Source organism: Apium graveolens, chromosome 8 (assembly GCF_009905375.1).
Source record: "Apium graveolens cultivar Ventura chromosome 8, ASM990537v1, whole genome shotgun sequence".
Classification (NCBI taxonomy): Eukaryota; Viridiplantae; Streptophyta; class Magnoliopsida; order Apiales; family Apiaceae; genus Apium; species Apium graveolens.
Genome location: NC_133654.1, coordinates 103,467,571 through 103,481,022, shown reverse-complemented (window position 1 = coordinate 103,481,022; position 13,452 = coordinate 103,467,571).

The following is a 13,452-nucleotide window of genomic DNA, read 5'->3' as shown; positions in this document are numbered from 1 at the left end:
CAGCCCGACTGTTTACATTAAAATTGATTTTCTAGGAGTTTCGTAACTCCGTTTTAGGTGTGCAATATACCGTTGGATTCGTTTTTCCGAGACGGATCTAATGGAGTGATCAATTTTAGTTTATATAAAAGTTTTGAACTGTTTATATTTCCATGAAGTGTTTTAAAGCTATTTTTGACTGTTTTAATTGCTTTTAAATGCTTCATGTGATACATAGAGATGTATAATGCTTAGACTAATGTGCTAGATGATGTAACATGCCTACCTTGATGTTTATTCATGTTTATATATGTGATATATGCTTAGTTTATCATGCGATGATAGATTTAGGTGAACTTGAATGAACATAAGGCGTTTGTTAGACAACCTAGTATAGTGAAATTGTTTCATAACCTTAATAACAATATTATGAATACAATCATGAGATTCTTGTGTTTATGAAACACGTAATTGAATATGAATTTTCGATATGAGAGAAAGGATGATTCTGTCAACAACATATTTCTATCTGTAAGAAAGGGTTATTAGGTGACGCCTCTTGACAATGCTCCACCCGATCTGGGAATCATCTGATTATTGATTATTGATTTGAAATATTTAATTTAAAAGGAAGAATCTCTTTATAATATGATTATGATTGTAACGTAATATAATCCCTCTAAAATTAAATAATATCAAGTAGTAATTGGCCAATGATACAACGGGCTTGTGTCGGTCATAGCCTTCCAACATGATAGAAAGTAGTTCTTATTTTTGAATCATTGTCGGTTCGTGCTACAGCCGAGGGCTTTGATTTCGAAATAAGAAATACTTGTCTATCACATAGAGATGTGTACATTGAATAAGAATCTAAAGGTCGGTAAGTGCTACAGCCGTGGGCCTTTGGGGACTGATTCAACTGTACAGAATGTTGGGTTAGACTTGACTTAGAATATTGAGTTTGTCATGCCACAGCCGAGACTCAATTATTCAAGAGGCTAAAGTTTGATTAGGGAATAATATAAGATGTAATTGACAAGAGTTGTCTGCCTATTGAACATTACATGGTGGTTCGTGCTACAGCCGGGGTTGTGTAATGGAATGTAGGATCCCTATTCCCACTAGCATTATGAATGCTTAATTTTTCACGTAGGGGGTTGAATAAATTAGATAAACTAGTGGGAGCCACTTATGAATAAAGACCCGATTCATATAGTGTTTTAAAAAGAAATCGAATATTTGCTAAGTGTTGTTATGTGTTTATCATTTACAGATTTACTTTGTACGTTATGTCTTCTGCACTATCACTCAGGAGCATACTAGATGCTCACAAATTGACTGGTCCTAATTATGCTGACTGGCTTCGAAACTTGAGAATTGTTCTCAGGATTGAGAAGCTGGAATACGTGATTGACTCACCTAAGCCTACTGAACCTGCTAGTGATGCACATAATGATGAACATGTTGTGTATCGTAAGTGGATAGATGATGCAAATGTTGCTCAATGCATCATGCTAGCTTCCATGAACATTGAGCTACAGAAGCAACATGAGCATATGGATGCTCACACTATCCTAATGCATCTACAAGAGTTGTATGATGTGGCGGGGAGGACAGCTCGATATGAGATATCGAAGGAGCTGTTCGGTTGTAGGATGTCTGAGGGATCATCTGTGAATGACCATGTACTTAAGATGATCAATTTGATTGAACGTCTTGGACAACTTGGTTTTGCCTTGGATGGGGAGCTGAGCCAAGACTTGGTCTTGCAATTGCTTCCGAGTTTGTTCTCACAGTTTGTTGTGAACTTTCACATGAATAAGTTGGATGTCAGTTTGCCTGAACTCCACAACATGTTGAAGACTGCGGAATCGAATTTTCCCCCTAAGAAGAGTTCTGTTCTTCTAATTGGTGAAGGTTCCAATCCTAAGAAAAGGAAGAGGAACTCTTCCAAGAAGAAGAAAGTAGGTGAGAAAACGCCGGTTCCACCAAAAGCTGAAGACCCCAAGAGTAAAGTTGTTTGCTTTCACTGTAACAAGGTGGGGCACTGGAAGAGTAACTGCAAGGTTTACCTTGCAGAATTGAAGAAGAAGAAGGGTAGTGAGACTGCCGCTTCTGATTCAGGTATGTTCATGATAGAAGTGAATATGTCATTAAATCAAATTTCTAATTGGGTATTAGATACCACCTGTGGTTCTCAAATCTGCAATTTGTTGCAGGGACCAAGGAGAAGTAGGACTCTTGAGGAAGAGAAGGTGATTCTACTGATGGGAAATGGAGCAAGAGTTGCTGCTGAAGATGTAGAATCATTTCATTTACATATGCCTATGGGCAAGACTATTGTTTTAAATAATTGTTATTTTGTTCCCTCCATTGTGAGGAATATTATTCCCATATTAGACTTGGCTGGATTTTCATTTATTATTGAGAATAATGAATGTTCTATTCTTAGAGATAATATTCTTTATGGACGTGGTGCTTTAAATAATGGTTTGTATATATGTGACATAATTTACTTCAGATTGAACAAACTAATAAAAGAAAAGGGATGATGAAAATCTCACTTTATAGTGGCACTGCAGTCTCCATTTAGTAGACATGGAGAGAGGACTGCAAATTTGCTAGGAATGCTACACACAGATGTATGTGGACCAATGTCTAAGCAAGCCATGGGTGGATTTTCATACTTCATTACTTTCATAGATGATAGATCTAGATTCGGATATGTGTTTGATGAAACATAAGTCTGAGGCCTTTGAAAAGTTCAAAGAGTATAAGTATGAAGTGGAGAAACAAACCAAACATAGTATTATAATTCTTCGATTAGATCGAGGTGGTGAATACTTTAATGGAGTGTTTCTAGATTATCTCAAAGTAAATGGTATAGTCTCCCAGTGGACTCCTCCAGATTGGTATCTGAAAGGAGAAATCGAACTTTGTTAGACATAATTCGGTCCATGATGAGCTATGCAAATCTTCCAGTATTCCTATGGGGTGATGCATTGGAAACCTCAGCATATTTACTGAATAAGGTGCCTTCCAAAATCTGTTCCTCAAACTCTGTATGAGATATGGAAAGAAAGGAAACCGAGTCTTAAACACGTTAAGATTTAGGGATGTCCAGCTTATGTCAAGTAAGTTGACCCAGATAAGCTGGAATATCGATCCATAAAATGTAGTTTTGTGGGATATCCTAAAGAGACTTTAGGGTATTACTTTTACACCGATCATCGGGTGTTTTTCTCCAGACATGCTACCTTCTTGGAAAAGGAGTTTATCCTTGAAGGAAACAGTGGGAGCAAAATTGAATTTGATGAAGTTCAAGAAGCACAAACTACTACGGATCAAGTGGAAACACCTGTTCTGACTGAACAACCTTTTATGGAACAGCCCATTCATAGAACAGGGAGAGTGTCTCGCCAACCTGAGAGGTAATATGGCCTTGTCATTGACAATGACAATGAGTTGTCGATCATTGATGATGACGACCCTGTGACCTATAATGAGGCTATGAGTAGTGTTGACTCAGAGAAATGGCATAGTGCCATGAAATCCAGAATGGAATCTATGTATACGGTATACAAAAGATAGATTATAGCAGATGGCCAGGTGGAGACCTATAAGGCCAGGCTTGTGGCAAAAGGATTCAAACAAAGGAAATGGATTGACTTTGATCAAACCTTTTACCTGTAGCCCTGTTAAAATCAGTTCGGATTTTGCTTGCGATTGCTGCTTACTACGACTATGAGATATGGCATATAGCCAGATGGTTTTCTTTCCAAGGGAAATGAAAGCCTAGTGTGTAAGCTACTGCGAACCATATGTGGTTTAAAGCAAGCTTCTCGTAGATGGAACATTCGTTTTGATAAGACAATCAAAGAGTTTGATTTTATCAAAAACGTAGATGAACCATGCGTCTACAAAAGGGTTAGTGGGAGCGCGGTAACATTTCTTATATTGTATTGAATTAGAGTTGACACACATAACAACATAGCAGACCCACTCACAAAGCTACTTTATGAAAGTCACTTTGATCGTCATAAAGACAAGATGGGTATTAGATACCAGAGTGATTGGCTTTAGTACAAGTGGGAGATTGAAAGGAATATATCCTAAGTCCAATCATGTATGAGGATTTAGGAATAACTTTTCAATAATCTGTTTTGATTTCATTGATATTAATAAATGACTTGTTTTGTTTTTATTACGGGCTTTATCTATTTAAGTGTTTAAATAAGATATACCATAGTTTAGAGTAAAGCTTTTTATGGATTATGATGAGATCATAATAGTGAGACCTAAAAAGATGATAACTCTAAATTTAAATAGTTCCTGGTCATAGGATTACTAACTGGTAATTAATAATCCGTAAAGATCGGTACATACTATGCTTGCTTCATTATGAAGGATGTCTGTTCTCATAGACATTTGTGTGGTGACACTATAGCTAGTATATAGGTGCTTATTATAGAATAAGTTCACTGAACATGACTCGCACAACTGAACAACTGATAGAGTTCACTCACGTGTCAGCAGTTGTTCACATAGTGATAGTTGTACAAGTATCCTTAGACTTGAGGTCATCATAGTCATCTTGTGTACACTGAACTATGCTTTGGTTTAGTTCTTAGTCTCCAGGGACAATTATTAGGGCTCTACTGGGTATAGGAATTTGTACACGAAGATAGTGTATGATCAATATAGGATCTACCCCTTCCAGTGAAGGAAGCGAATGTTCAAGGCTGATCCACTTATGCTAGTTCAGGAATCTCTGGCCAGAGTGAATGAAATTAGAAAAGAGTTTCTAATTTGCATAGAACTACGCATAGTAAATGGTAAGCAAGTGATTAAATTAGATAGGCTTGACACGAGATCCATGTCTTGTATTTAATCGGGACATTGTAGGGTAGAAGGAGTTTATTGTACGGTAACTATTCACTGAATAGGTTCTTGGTATTCTAAGCAGTGAATTCATATTATCCGGATAGTCGCGATATGCTGAGAAGTATCCCTCACGATGTAGAATAAATGTGATTAATTAATTAATCATATTTAATAAATTAGAGAATTTATATAAATAATGATAAAATAGTTTTATTATTATTTATTTCTACTACCGACTTAATATTGAACCTACAGGGTCACACAATAAAAAGAGAATGATTTAATGGTGGAGGAATTAATTAATAATGGCTAATAATTATTTATTTATGAAATAAATAATTAATTGGCAAATTTAATAATTGATTAAATGAGATTTAATTGATTATAAATTAATTAAGAAAAGTTCTTAATATTATTAATTAAAGGATTTAATTTTTGGAAATTAAATCAAGAGAGAGAATTATTTCTAAAGTGTTTAGAAAAATGATTAATAATTAAAAGGTGTTTTAATTATTAATGAGAATAATAAATGGGATAATAATAATAATATTTATGAGAAAATTTCAGCTGAAAATTTTGCCTATAAATATACTATTATAGACCTTATTTTTATCGGAACCCCAAAACCCAAAAAGTTTGGAAAACCCAATTCTCTCCACCTCCTTCCTCCTCCTTAACATCGTTTTCTTGATGGATACCGGTGGAGTGCTTCACACTTGAGGAGCAACTGCTAAGGATCTCTGATCATTGTCTCCGAATTATTTTAAAGGTTAGATTTGATCCCTCAAATTTTTATTCATGATCTGTATGCTTTTATTTGGATTTTATGTGTGTAGAAGTGTTTTGCCATGCCCCCGCTGCGATTAAAATCCAACAACACTTTCAACAGATAAACTACAAAGCCTCGACGGATGACTCAAGACACTTTCAATGGATAATCCATTAGAGACTCAACTGATAACTCAAGTTAAGTATCGACAGATAATACTGAAGTCTCGATGGATAACAAATTCAAATAGCGATTGAAAGTGACTTGACAGTCACATGGGTTGCTTGTATACAAAAAGAATGTGGCAACCTATTTACAGATTTTAGAGAACAAAGAAGCATTTTCATTTCCATGCTTAACTGAAGATATTCAAAGACGCTGGATAGAGAAATGAAGCAACATGTGAATAGACTTAGATACTTGTTTTCACTATTTGTCTTATTCATATGTAATTTGGTAGTATATAAACCAAGAGTAGCAAGTAGTTAAAGAAGGTGATTTGAGCTGAGAAATACAAAAAGCTACATCTGTTAGAAATTTTCTCTGTTCATCTTTGTAAAATACTTGTAAGCAGCTGTGTGCATTTTTCCATCACAGAGTTCTCTAATCTTTATATATATAAGATCAATCCACCAGAAAGTTTTTAAACAGTCTTGTTTATTTACTTTGTGTTTGATTACTTGAATTATTATAATCCACACTACTGCATATTCATTCACAGTTATATATATATTTAAAAGAGTTTTTAGATTTCCAAAAGAAACCAGAATTTTATTCAACCCCCTTTTCTAAGTTTGTTGTTAGATAGTTAGGGAATAACAATTTTATCCGGAGTAATGGCCCCGAGATAGAATAAAATAATCTACACTTTTTATCCGGAGTAAACCAAAATTATACTATTTGTTGTGGATAAAAAATATGAGGTGTATTTATTGTGTATAATTAATGCTAGGGTTTGAGAGCTTGGGGTTTTAATGGTTGCGCTTCTGTTTCGTGGCTTAAATTCGCCCTCGCAATATGCCTACGTATCTCTAGCATGTAGAGAATCAAGCCAAGACGTAGTTCTGATTTATGAGGTGAGACCCTTTATATAGGTGTTAGTAATCTTGAATTAGGTTAGGGTTAGACTTAGGAGACTTGATGGACAAGTCTCAGACTTAAAATGGACTTTGGAGTCATAGAATGCAAGAAGAAACTTCCTTATCAGTTGTGGTTTCTTGAAGACCAATCCTCAAGGAATTATATCCTTCATAGAATAATATTAGCAAGCTAATTTTTTTCCCTATTTATTAATTATAAAATTAATAAATATTTAGTGTTTCAGGTCTCATTAATTGGGCCTCATTAATAGATATTTCCGAAAGTATACATTTCCAAAAATATCTTCCACTTCCGAGAAAGAAAAATTGGATAACGCTTCAGCCTTAGATTTTTCCTCTATTGGGATATACTCAACATGACATTCATCGAATTGAGTCATTACATCCCTCACAAATTATACATATCTGGCCATGGTTTCATCCTTTGCCTAAAATTCTCCATTGAACTGGGACACCACAAGCTTTGAGTTTCCACGAACTTTTAAGGTTTTAACCCACAGGGTTCCAGCTAGACCAAGTCCCGCTATGAGGACTTCATATTTTGCTTCATTCTCGTAGTTAGGAAATCCAACTTCATATCATACTCCATCAAGAAACTATTAGGGCTCTGTAAGACCAATCCAACTCCACTTGATTTTGTTTTTGATGCCCCATCAAAATAGAGTACCCAAAACTCCTTATTCTCGGCTTTCTTTCCCTCTTCCTTGTTGTCCATGCCTTTTTGAGATATATCATCCTGCAATACCAGTGCAACACCTTAAATAAGAGCATCAAAACGAACCAAAAGACCTCCAAGACAATCCAAAATATGGAAACATAAGAGAAATCTTCCAAAGATTCGGCAAAATAAAAGAGAATAGATTAATCCACGTGTATATAAATTGAAATCAGAATTAATAAGAAATCCAACCAACCAGATAAGATGAACGATCCATGTTATCCAATAAACAAAGCAATTTTAAAACTAAAATAATTCTGCAACCATCAAAATTATATCCAATTTTAAAATCAAACCCAATAACCAATTCAAACAAACTCTAAATAACCGAATCCAAGTCAACAAAATGCATCCAATCCTAAACCAAATAAAACTGTATCTAAATCTTATCAAATTCCGTGAGTGTGCCTAGAACACCAAATAAACTAAACTAATGTGCCTGGAGCACAATATAAACTAAACAAATCCCGCGAAGGGCCAATGTGCCTAGAGCACCAAATAAACTAAAGAAATCCCTCAAAGGGCCAATGTGCATAGAGCACCAAATAAACTAAATCAATCCCTTAAAGGGCCAATGTGCCTAGAGCACCAAATAAACTAAAATAATACTGTGAATGACCAATGTTCCTAGAGCACCAAATAAAAAATAAAAAGAGAAAAAGATATACAGATGTGCCTAGGGCTACTCCCATCATAGATCACGAGAAAGAGATTAGGAAGATGAGAGGAAAATAAAAGGAAAAAAATCTAACTAGCAAAATTGTATTCAACTCTAACATCAAACCAACACCAAAACCAAATCCAAAACTGAATCTCGCAAAGGGCCAATGTGCATATAATACTAGATAAACTAAAACTATCCCGTGAAAGGTCAATGTGCCTAGAGCACCAAATAAAATAAAATAATTCCTCGTAGGGCCGATGTACTTATAACACCAGATAATAAAACAAAAGGCGCATAATGTATACAGATGAGCCTAGAGCTATCACATCATAAACACAAGAAAAGGAAAGAAATATGTGAGGGGAAGAAAGGAAAAAAATAATATTATCAATGAGCTAATATATCATCAAAGAGAGATACAGAGTGTATATGAGAGTCCTAATCAAAATCAGTTGAAAAACTTCAACCAAAATCAATTTTGTTTATCCCAGAGAAATCCAACTTATTCGAAGAAAAAGACAATAGTCATTATTAAAATTCAAAATCATCCAAGAAAAAAAATTGAACCAATTTGAAGAAGAAAACAAGAAAAACTAGAAAATGAAACACATATTTTAAACCCAACATGTGTAAGACAGTATGACCGACTCTCCAACAACCTATCCCTGATCGAACAAACCTAGATCTTGATAGCATGATAAAGAGTACATAGAGAAAAAAGAGAAAAATAGGGTTTTATTATAATATGACTTCTTCATGATTATAACAAACGGCGCTTATGTAGCAAACAACCGAACACTAATAAAGGAAAAGATTTTAGTAAGGAAACTAAAAAAACTAATTGAAATATCTATTTCAAGTAGATAGTACAACAATAGTTTGTTGGCCCAAAAAACTAATTTTGAAAAAGTTACTTGTACAAGTTTTTTCAAGTAGATAGTACAAAAAACTAATTGAAATATCTATTTATCAAACAGTTTTATTCGAAATAACTAAATTCAATTCAGTTAGTCAAAATAACCAACTCAACCAGTTAGTTAAAACAACTATTTCAGCTAATTGCCAAACATAACATATATATGTTAACACATACAGCTTAAATCCCGTGCGACGCACGGGTTCTTTGTCCCCTCATATTATAATTTTAATATATATATATAATTATAAATTTATAATTAAAATTATTGGATAACTTGTGGTCGTAGTTTTGTAGGATAAGTAGACTATGTGTAGTATTTTAAGAATTTAGTAGTCTAGCGGATATATAACACTATTTATTTATTAATAATATGATAAATTATGCTTATAGTTTAGTAGGATAAGAAGACTATGTCTAGTAGTTTAAAAATTTAGTAGTTTAACGGATATATAACACTACTTATTTATTATTTTAATAACCAAAATTAAGGGATAACCGTTGAACTAAATTATACCCCATTCCGGTTAATATAGTATAGTATAGATTATCATGAAAATTGCTAAGTAACCTGAATTGTACCCAAAATTATTACCAAAAACTTACGTTTACATAGATAAATGATAATGTTATTTGTGATAAGACGAGACTCCGCGTGTATTTATATGTATTTACAAATAAATGATATCGTGTCACGTCATTTGAGAAAATATTCGGGACCAATTCAACCTTACGTAATTTTTTGACCTTTGGAAATATCGATATTAAATATTTGTTTTTAAATTATTAGCATTCAAGAAAAGTTCTAAGGCAACCTATCAGATTCGACATAAATATTTACACATGTAACATTTAGAAATTTAAATTTGTCATGTGCTCAAGAAACAAAACAAATTATCCACAACTTAGCGACTCTTAGGGCAAGTTTGGTTTGAGGGTTGAGGAGGATTGGGATGGGTTTTTAAAAACCACATTTGGGAAATTTTTAATTTTAAGAGGTTTGGATTGTGTAGGATTTATGAAGGGTTGGAGGAGGTTGACATATTATAAGAAAGCCCAACATTTTCAACACCCCAAATTGGGGTGTTCGGCGTTTATTTTTTTCCCCAATCGCTTCCTACTTCTCCTCGCTCATCTCCTCCGCTCATCTTCGACAAACATATCAAAGGTATAATATCTCCATTGCTCTCTCTCTCCTAATCTCTCTCGCCCCCTTCTCTCTCTTTCTCTCTCGCCCCCTCTCTCTAATCTCTCGCTCACCCCATTTCTCTCTGTTTTTCTTTCGCCCAATCTCTCTCTATCTATCTATCTATCTCGTGGGTTGTTTCTTTTCTTTAAAGTTCTCTCCCAACCTCTCTCTCACCCCCATCTCTCTCTGTTTTCTCTCACCCAATCTCTCTCTCTCTCTCGTGGGTTGTTTCTATTATTTGAAGTTGCCATTTTCATAAATTTAATTACAATTTTGGACTGTTGTTTAGTAATGATTTTCTTGTCTAATAATAAACCATGTTTATCTGTTAATTTGTCAAGCTTACATATGGATGCTAGTCATTGAATGATTATATGAATTCTTTTATTGTTAGATATATTTGTGATGTCATGTCTAATAATGATTTGTGTTTAGTTTTCAGATCTTGACTAATAGGACAAATCAGGACTTAACTGGAAATCAGTACTTATACTGAAGTCAGAACTTAAGATATCAGAAGATATTCATCAGGAGATAATATCAGGACTTAAGAAGATTTTCAGATAAGGAAGGCGGCTGATTGAAAGGAAAGAAGATCAAGACTAAAACAAGAAGAGATATGCATGGAGAAGAATTCTATGAAGAATAGAAGACTTGGAGGAAAAGATAACTAATTGATATATTTTAGGATACATAATTATATTCAATATCAATTAGAGATTATCTTGTAACTATGTGGTATATAAACACAGATATAGGGTTTACACTATATGTGTTATCATTATCGAGAATATTATTCATTGTAACCCTAGCAGCTCTCGTGATATTTGTTCATCACTGAGAGAGAACGGTTTCATTGTAATACTGTTTTATTAATAAGATTATTCTTTGTTACATACTTGTGTTCTTAATTCGATTTGATTGTATTATACACTGTAGTCAACCCCCTTCTACAGTGTGTGTGACCTAACAAGTGGTATCAGAGCCTATCTGTTAACACATATACAGTAAAGATCCAAAACAATCATGTCTGAAGAAGAACAAACTCCAACCAAGTCCACCAAAACTGAAGAAACTCCAAAGACTCAAATCCACAGTCGATATGAGACTATTAGGGTTCCCATGCTGAGACCTTCTGAGTATCCCATATGGAAAGTGAGGATGGCTATGTTTCTGGAAGCTACAGATCCAGAATACCTTGACAGAATTAATGAAGGACCACATAAGCCAACCAAGCTCTCTGCTGTAGTTGTAGATCAGCCAGCAAAGACCGTACCAAAGGAGAAAAGTGAGTATACAGCTGAAGATATCTCATCTATTGCCAAGGATGCAAAGGTAAGGCATTTGCTACATAGTGTCATTGATAATGTCATGTCAAATAGGGTAATTAACTGCAAGACTGCAAATGAGATATGGGATGCCTTGGAGACAAGATGCCAGGGAACTGATGCAATTAAGAAGAACAGGAGGACTATACTCACTCAAGAGTATGAGCACTTTGACTCAAAACCTGATGAGTCATTAACTGGTTTATATGACAGATTTGTCAAACTCTTGAATGATCTGTCACTGGTGGATAAGGAATATGATCTTGAAGATTATAATCTTAAATTCCTTTTAGCTCTTCCTGAAAGTTGGGATTTGAAGGAAACTACTATAAGAGACAACTATGCTATTGATGAAACTACTCTTGATGAAATTTATGGTATGCTTAAAACTCATGAACTTGAGATGGATCAAAGAAGCAAGAGACATGGGAGAAAGTCAAGGACAGTTGCTCTTAAGGCTGAGGAGGAATCCCCCAAAGTGGCTGTCTCAAAGAGAGGCAAAGGATAGGCTCTCATCATAAAGTCTGATACTGAGTCATCAAGTTCTGATAATGATGAGGATTCAGAAACTGAAAGTCTATCTGAGATGGATGCTGATGAAGAGATGATGAGATTTTGTGCTCTTATGGTGAAGGATATCACAAAGATAGCCTACAGGAAATTCAGAAGGGGAAAGAAATTTTCCAGGAAAAGTGGAAGTTCTGATAAGAAGGGATTCAGAAAATCTGAAGTCAAAGCAGGAAAGTCTGACAGAGGAGATTACTCAAATGTTAAATACTACAATTGTGGTGAGAAAGGACACATATCTCCTGATTGCAAGAAAGGAAAACGTGACAAAGGCAAGGCACTTGTCACAAAGAAGAAAAGCTGGACAGACACTTCAGATTCTGAAGATGAGGTGAACTATGCCTTGATGGCAAATGCTGATAGCAGTTCTGATGCTGCTGAGTTAAAGGTACCTTAAATAACTTATGCTTTTCATACTGATGATATTACTGAGTTGAGATCTTATCTTAAAACCATATTCATTAGCTATAGAGATCAGACTTTAACATGTGATAGGTTAACTTCTGAAAATCTGGCTTTTAATAAAAGGAATGACTATTTAGAAAAGGAGTTAGTTATGTTCCATCAAACTCAGAAAGAAAAAGATGGTGCTTTTTATGTTAGAGATGAATTATTAAAATTGAATCAATCTCTAAAAACTGAGTTAGAAAAGGAAAGAGAGATTATTAGGACTTGGACTAACTCTGGCAGAACAACTCAGAATTTGCTAAATAGTGGAAACTGGAAAGAGGGCTTAGGTTATGGAGATGATAAAAGTAAAATAGGAACTGAACAAATTAAGCCAATTATTGTTAAACAAACTGTTAAGAAAAGGGTAAATCCTGTTAAGTTTGTAGCTAAAACTGTAAAGTCTGATTCTGAAAAGATGAAAGATACTGAGACAGAAGTTAAGGAAAAGTCAACTTCTGACAAATTAAAACAGGATAAGCCAATTGAAGTCAATATAGGCTTAATGACAAAAAGGCAGCTTAAGCATAAAGTGAAAGAGATTAAGAATGTAAACAAGGTAAAGCCACCTAGGAAAAATAGGAATGGAAAGGAAGGTGTGAATAAAAGCAATAATTATAAGCCTGTTCCTAATGCTCCTAGAAAGAAATGCTATAACTGTGGAAACTCTAACCATCTTGCTTCTTTTTGCAGGAAGAATAAGGATATAAACTATTTACCTCCTAAATCAGGAGTTAAAAGTCAGTCTGTTAGGTTTAAACCACAAAATCCTTGTTTTCATTGTGGTAGTTTATGGCATTCCATTTATACTTGTAAAGAATATCATAGTTTGTACTATGATTATTATCAAATAAAACCTTCTTTAAAGAAAGTTAGCATTATTCCTTCCAG